General features: G+C 42.5%; 1 pseudogene; it reads left to right on the top strand.

The window, feature by feature from the left end:
* The first annotated feature begins 4,642 nt into the window (after nucleotides 1-4,642).
* The window catches only part of LOC119573915, a 3,129-nt pseudogene continuing 271 nt past the window's right edge, over nucleotides 4,643-7,500 (top strand).

Here is a 7,500-nt window from a genome sequence, read left to right as displayed (position 1 = left end):
TCATCCGCCGAATTGTTGGCATCAAGATTGAAAGAAAAAAAACTTCTTTCTGACAGTACTCGCATCACTTTCTACCGCAACAGACATCAAGAATACCTCCGTTTTTTCTCTGAAGAGAAAGACTTGGTGTACTGTACAGATGTTCCACAGCTTCTGCACAATCTTGGATTGCCACAGTACCAACCTGTAGAATGGAGACTGACAGCAGCAAGAGATCGCTGAAAGCCGTTCTGGTGCACAACGGCAACCAATTTGCCTCTATACCGCTGGCTCACTCGACTACACTGAAGGAGAAGCATGAAGCGGTGAAGTATCTGTTGGAGAAAATTCGTTATTGTCAGCATGAGTGGATGATCTGTGTTGACCTGAAGATGGTGAACTTTTTGTTGGGACAGCAGTCCGGTTTCACCAAGTACCCGTGCTTTCTGTGCATGTGGGATAGTAGGGACCGAGCTCAGCATTCCACGAAAAAGGAGTGGTCTCTGCGGGAGGAATTGGAGCCTAGCAGATCAAAGAACGTCATCTCTGGTGGACAAAGGCAGGATACTCTTCCCACCCCTACACATTAAGCTTGGCTTGATGAAGCAGTTTACCAAAGCTCTGGACAAGGATGGTGGCTGCTTCACTCACCTGTGCCATGCTTTTCCAGGAATGACCATGGAGAAATTGAAAGCTGGCATCTTTGACGGACCTCAACTACGTCAGCTCATCAGAGATCGAGTTTGAAAACTCAATGAATAAAGTCGAACAGGAAGCGTGGAAGGCATTTGTTCTGGTCGTAATGAACTTCCTTGGCAACAACAATCCAGCAACTACGCAAAACTCGTCACCAAAATGCTGACTGCCTTCAAAAACCTGGGATGCAACATGAGCATCAAAATGCACTACCTATTCTCACACATGGATCGGTTTCCTGAGAATCTGGGATCAATGAGCGACGAGCAGGGGAGAGATTTCATCAAGACATGAGGAGATGGAGACCAGGTATCAGTGACGGTGGGATGCAGTCATGATGGCCGATTACTGTTGGACTTTGAAGAGAGACATCCCTGCCGCTGCACATTCGAGGAGCTCAAAGAAACGGAAGTGTCAGCACTGAATGATCAATGACGACCAAACATCTAGTTTTCATGCATCTGTCTTTATTAGTGTCCTGTCTACTGATCAATTCTGATCAATTCTGATCGATGTTCAGCATTGATCAGTATATATTGTAATAGTTACCAATGTAATGCAATGTTGATGTCAATACAGATACCGATCAATGTTTGCAACATGTCGATAATCATAAATTGGGTGAGAAAACAAAAATATATATATATCGGATGTATAAGTAACACAAATAAAACAAAAATGCCGCTCTAATGTATTCCACTTCGTAAAAAAAACGATTTTTTCCTATATTCACTTCGTTGAAAAACTTGACCCGATCGGGAAAAATGGATGGCATTTTTGGATTCAGCGATGCAGATTTGCTCTAAATCAGTTGAAAAAAAACTAAGGCAACTTACAAAAAAATATCTTTTTGTAACCCAGTGTTATGTATACAGTACCCTAGCATGACCTCCGCATGCTAGGGTACTATACTGTATTGTGCTTACTGTACTGTAATGGGTGTGTACATTAGGTAAGTTTAGTGTTGTGTTGCAGCTGAAGATGAAAGATTCTTGCATATCCTTTAACGGTTCAGAAAATTCAATAAATAAATAAACAGGGCACGAAGGGTGACCCAATGTTTTCTATCAGATGTGTGACATAAAAGCAGTGTTGCCTCGCTGGCAACACTGCTAAGACAACTTCACCAAAGAGAATATCACTGGAATATCGAGGATCGGTTCCTCAGGAGTCACAGCCGCGATTCTTGTTGGGAGTGAGTTCGGGCTTGAGTCGTGTGGAGTGGGATGCAATTGCCGCTTCATCGAGTAGGAGAAGCAGGCCTCGATAACTTACAGTAAAAGACATGGGTTTCTTTGTGAGTACGACTGGAAGGTTTCCCGATCATCTTTGCGTTGTGCGTTGCGATTCCTTCCTCAGAAGGAAAGTATGATTAAAGAAAATTGAGTTTGTTCCCAAAGGCTGTTGAATGTTTATTCTTAATAATTACACAGAACCTAGTCTTATGTAACGTGTTAGGACATCAAACTAATCGTATACCTGCTGACGCCTATATGAAGGTGAAATGATCTCTGATCACGTGACCGCCCTATGTCGTAACAACTGCGCATGTGGCTTAGGGTGGAGAAGAAGCCATACTCTGGGCATGTCACGCCCTTATCGTCTGTGACCCGACATTCTTATCTGTAAATTGAGGCTTTAACATTTGGAATAATGATGTTGATAATGATAAAAATAATGATAGCATAACAATAGCCATGCTGCCGATGATGATGACGATGGCAATGACGATGACCATGACACGATGATAGCGACGTCGATCATTGGGCGGATGATAATGATGGTGTTTTTTGTTGTGGTGGTTATGGTGATGACCATGATCATCATGATAATGGTAATGGCGATAATGACCATGATGACAGTGGTAATGATTACCATATCATGTTTTGGAAAGGGAAGTGGTCTCCATGGTAACCGGAAAAGGCCAACTCATCGCGATAAGATAAGCGCACGCGCTGAGGTCCGTCCGCCTCGCCCCTCTTTATCCTGACCTTTCTCCTGACTAATTATGCACACTGACTGTTTACTTTGTTGTTCAGCACGTCAAAGAAGAGCAAGCATGTTGACTGCCATTATCATCTGTCGTCTAAATATAGGATACGTTGATATCTGGCCTTTGAACAGTGCCAGTATTTATATTGTAACACTATAAACATTTCGATATTTACTCGGTCGATACCAGAATTTAGGTATGTAGGAATATCATTGACATTTACAGAGGAAGTCTAATGCAATGTGTTGCTAAAACAGTGAATAAAGATGTGTAAGTAACTTTTGTGTAAAAACATTGCTGTACTCGAGTTCATTCCCTTTTGATCAGCATGAGACAAATGGCCAATGAAGAACTTTTTTCGCTCTCCAATCAAATCTCTATTTGTATTCATTTATCAAACTCATTGATTAGAGCCTAAAATTCAATGCGATACTAGGACGAGAATACCAATGTATGCTGCGTATACGGTCATATTACAATTAATCTGTTCTTTACTAAATGAAACACATATTTTCTCATTCTTTTTCCATCTTGTTTGAAATTCTGATTGTTTACAAGAAAACAACGATAACTTTTTCTTATAGACAATCACGTAGGATGTTTTGGAATTGCATTTCTTGGGTATTTGTATGTCGGCAGTGGTCAGGTTCCAAAGATGTTAGAGGATCTGGAAGGTTCAGCCAGTGCAGGACCCAAGTATGCCATGCTATGACACAGGGTTTCCTAACAGAGATGTCTCGGTAGATACTTTGGAGTGCTGCGAGATGTCATCAGGAACTTCATGAGAGATCAGCAGGCCTATCTCATACGAACGCAGATTTGAGCTATTAATTTCACGGTTTCAGGTTGAGTATATAAGTAGGGCACAGGTAATAATTCCTCGGGTGTTATAATCAAAGGGAAATGCATATTTCCAATAAAACATCCTTCAGTGGACAGAAGTCGTACATGATATACCGTCGGTTCATGTGAGTGCGAATGCATGCACTATCATCCGGACCGCCATGATTCCTGACGTGCTTGTGTAGTTCTGTATTCTTTACCTGATTGTTTATGAAAGAGAGAGAATGCGATTAACAAAGATACATAACACTTTTCATGTTTGTGTGCCCTGTTAAGATTTAAAAAAAAAGGTATGCACCTGTGAGTACTTGATCTGTGTATCCTTTATGATAGACAGGGGCATACAGAAGAACATTGCTGCCCCCCCCCCACACAACACACACAGGTTCTTTCCTTCGATATATTTCTTTCCTTGTTCTTACATATTATTATTTAGAGCACACTGCCAAAACGAAGAACATTCAACAGTCTGCGGATATAACCAGCATGGCGACTGAGAGCGGAGAGGAGTTAGTGAAGGTCCCAAAGCCAGAGCTGGAGAGACTGGGAGGCACTTCACCCACTGGGGACGGGCTGCTGCGCCTGCGCCCAGGTTGGTGCACATGGTGTGTGTGTGTGTGTGTGTGTGTGTGTGTGTGTGTGTGTGTGTGTGTGTGTGTGTGTGTGTGTGTATGTGTGTGTGTGTGTGTGGTGTGTGTGTGTGTGTGTGTGTGTGTGTGTGGTGTGTGTGTGTGTGTGTGTGTGTGGTGTGTGTGTTGTGTGTGTGTGTGGTGTGTGTGTGTGTGTGTGTGTGTGTGTGTACATATGTATGTAAAATATGTATGAGGGGTATAGTTTATTTATATGTTTGTCTATATTCAGATTTATAACAAAGAAGTAATTCCTTTGTTTTTTTAGATTCATGCATACAATGTAAGATTTGCTATTGAATCGAATTCCAGCTAAGGTTTCTTTTACACACATTTAGTTTATGCAAAGGTGCATTCCGGAATTTCCTGCCAGTACATATGGCACGGCTGTCAGGAGTACATGCAAGATACACAAGCAACCCAGTAAAGATATCATGCATGGCATTCTTATGGCACTAGATGCCATGGGAGAGTAAACGCAGCATGGTCGTGTCTACAGTGGATGGAAGAGGACGTGGTGGTGACGGGCTTCCTGAAGACAGGCACCACGTGGCTTCAAGAGATCCTGTGGACTACGAGGAACTACCCGAACCTCGACCACCCACTCGCCAACACACCTATCATTGACCGAGTCCCGATCATTGAGTAAGTGGACATTTTTCATGCACTTAATACGTTCACCCATCCAAAGGGGACCACGATTAATTGGACAAGAAATCAGGAGGCTGAGCTCACCTTCTCCAGCTACTGCTGCTCTCTGAACGGGGACTTAAGTTTTTTGTTTACATTTATGTCGAATACAAAGTACAATTGCCACATTAACGGCTATTACAATTGAAAAAAAAGAAAATTCAAATTAGGTTTCGTGCACTTTGTACTTAAAACCCTTCTACTCTTAAAGACATATTTGTAAATCCAGGAAAAAACGTAATTAGACTACAGGATACAGTACACACCACATTCCCTGAGTCTTGTTATACATTAACGAAATCATCCCTGTGCTCTTTCTACTAACTGATGCTACCACTTCTCTCGACAGTCACATCGCTCCTATTCTTTCTAATTTATGATGCCATTTACGAACAGCGAGCACCTCAGCTGTTTAGTTTGAGTACCTCTTTTTGGACTTTAATCTGTAAGGTACATCCCAGAACTTTTTTTGCGAACAGTTCATTACTTTGTAAGTAAATATAAAAAAAAATAGCCTTCTTAATCGCTCACTAAATCATTGTTTTTTAAGTGTTTAAAAAAATACTGACATTTTAGACAAAGTCATTTGCTCTCTTGAACAGCACAGATATGTACATCAACCCGAAGGCCTTTCGATCCGTAACGCCGAGCCACCCACTGAAACCGAAGCTGGATGACTTCAGGAGGAAGCGTCCGGACGGAGAGGCCACGCACGGCATCAAACATCCAGATGGCCGGAGTGCTGCCGGAGCCAGGATCCTCAAGACCCATTATCCGTTCTCTGTCCTCATCCGGATTTTGCTTGAGCACACTAAAGTAATTACATTTGAAGTAGCTGAAGTAACTATTGTAAGGCAAATGTACATTTAAAGCCACTTGCATTGGAATTTACTCTTATCTCAGGTCTCTCATCCAAATCGTGGGCACTGCACCACGTGAGTTGCCTCTTCAAATACAACAATTACACTGGCAAATCTAGAGCAATTTTGTTGATTACTTTATTGGTGGGGACGGTAAGTTAACGTGCGTTTTCCAGAGGAGGATAAATTAACTTTGCACACATACGGAGTGGTGTGATGTGGCATGCGTGTATGTGTGTGTTTTGGGGTGTTGTGTGTGTGTGTGTGTGTGTGTGTGTGGGGTGTGTGTGTGTTTTGTGTGTGTGGGGTGTGTGTGTGTGTGTGTGTGTGTGCGTGCGTGGGGTGCGTGCGTGCGTGCGTGCGTGTGTGTGTGTGGGGTGTGTGTGTGTGTGTGTGGGGTGTGTGTGTGTGTGTGTGTGTGTGTGTGTGCATGCGTGCGTGCGTGCGTGCGTGTGCTGCATGTACATATAGTATATATTTTTCTTCGTTTTCACAGTGGTTCAAGGACCGCACTGGCTGCACGTGAGGAAGCCTGGGAGCGAAGTAACCACCCCAACTTACATTTTCTTATCTACGAAGATTTAAAGTCTGACGTTAAGAAGAACTCCGGAGACTGAATGAATTTCTAACGACGGGAAAAACTAGCCAACCTGACTCATCAGGTTGAACGTTATACCAGTTTTGGAGACACAGTCGAGAAACAACTTCACCAAAAGCCCGATAACCCTGGGATCAAAAAGAGGTCGAGGAAAAGGAAGGTGGTTTCTTTATAAAAGGTAAGCACTCGTGTTTGGGTCCGTTGGCGATGGTGATTAAAGCGCCTAGTTAGCTCTTATCCATTCCTAAATTATTTTTGGTTTGACATTTGTCACTTCACTCTGGAAAAGCCAATCGTTAGAGCCTTCCTTAGTTTTAAATTAAAAACATAATTTCTCCGTTTTTTCGAATATATCGGTTTTAAATTTGTTCCAGGAATACCTTGTCCTCTCTCCATCTCTGCCTGCCTGCCTGCCTCCTGCCTGTCTCTCTCTCTTCCTCCTCCTTTTCTCTATCTGCCTTATCTAAAAGACCAGAAGCTGCGCACGCTGTCAGCGAGCAGGAGCGAAAAAAAAGCAGGGACGCTTTGGAATTGACTAATCTAATCCTAACTGCGTAAACTTTTATGAGAGAACTTAGTGAACACTAAAAAAATCTGAGTAACCCTGGACTACAGGGTTCAAGTGAAGACAACCAACTTTTCCTTGTTGCTATGTGGGCGCGGCCCGAGAAATATGGTTTTGAAGGCATAATGAAACTTGGACTAATGTACAACTCATATCCTCAGGAGTCACCGGCAGCTGGTCGAAAACTTTAACGCCAGACATGGTGGGAAAAAATTGAAAAGTGGACAAACAGTATTTGACGAGATCCCTTTAGGTACGAGTAAAACGCCGTTTCTGCAAGGTGTGCATCCCGCGACTGTTGCTAAAGGGGCGGTCACACGAGCTTGTTTTCACTATATGTATATTTTTATATTGAAAAAAAAAAATCCGCTGCATCAACATCTAAGGTAAAGAGCGGCTTATTCAAAAAATAGCGATATGGGGGGACTGGGGGAGGGGAAGCCCCAGGATAAAGAAGTTTTTGGGTTTACAAAGTGATGTTTGTTGGTTTCCAGAAAGGTTAATGATCAAATCAAATGTATCAGGCACAAGGTCATATGGCATATGCCATTATGTGGCGAAAAAACTAGTCAACGATTAGGATTGTAGCTGCGTGGGGGTGAAAGAAAAAAGGAAAAGGGAAAAAAAAAAAAACCATGAGAAAAAAG

This window comes from Penaeus monodon, chromosome 6, assembly GCF_015228065.2.
Source record: "Penaeus monodon isolate SGIC_2016 chromosome 6, NSTDA_Pmon_1, whole genome shotgun sequence".
In the NCBI taxonomy this organism is placed as follows: domain Eukaryota; kingdom Metazoa; phylum Arthropoda; class Malacostraca; order Decapoda; family Penaeidae; genus Penaeus; species Penaeus monodon.
The sequence above is the reverse complement of the archived record's forward strand: the minus strand, read 5'-3'. Positions and strand labels throughout refer to the sequence as shown.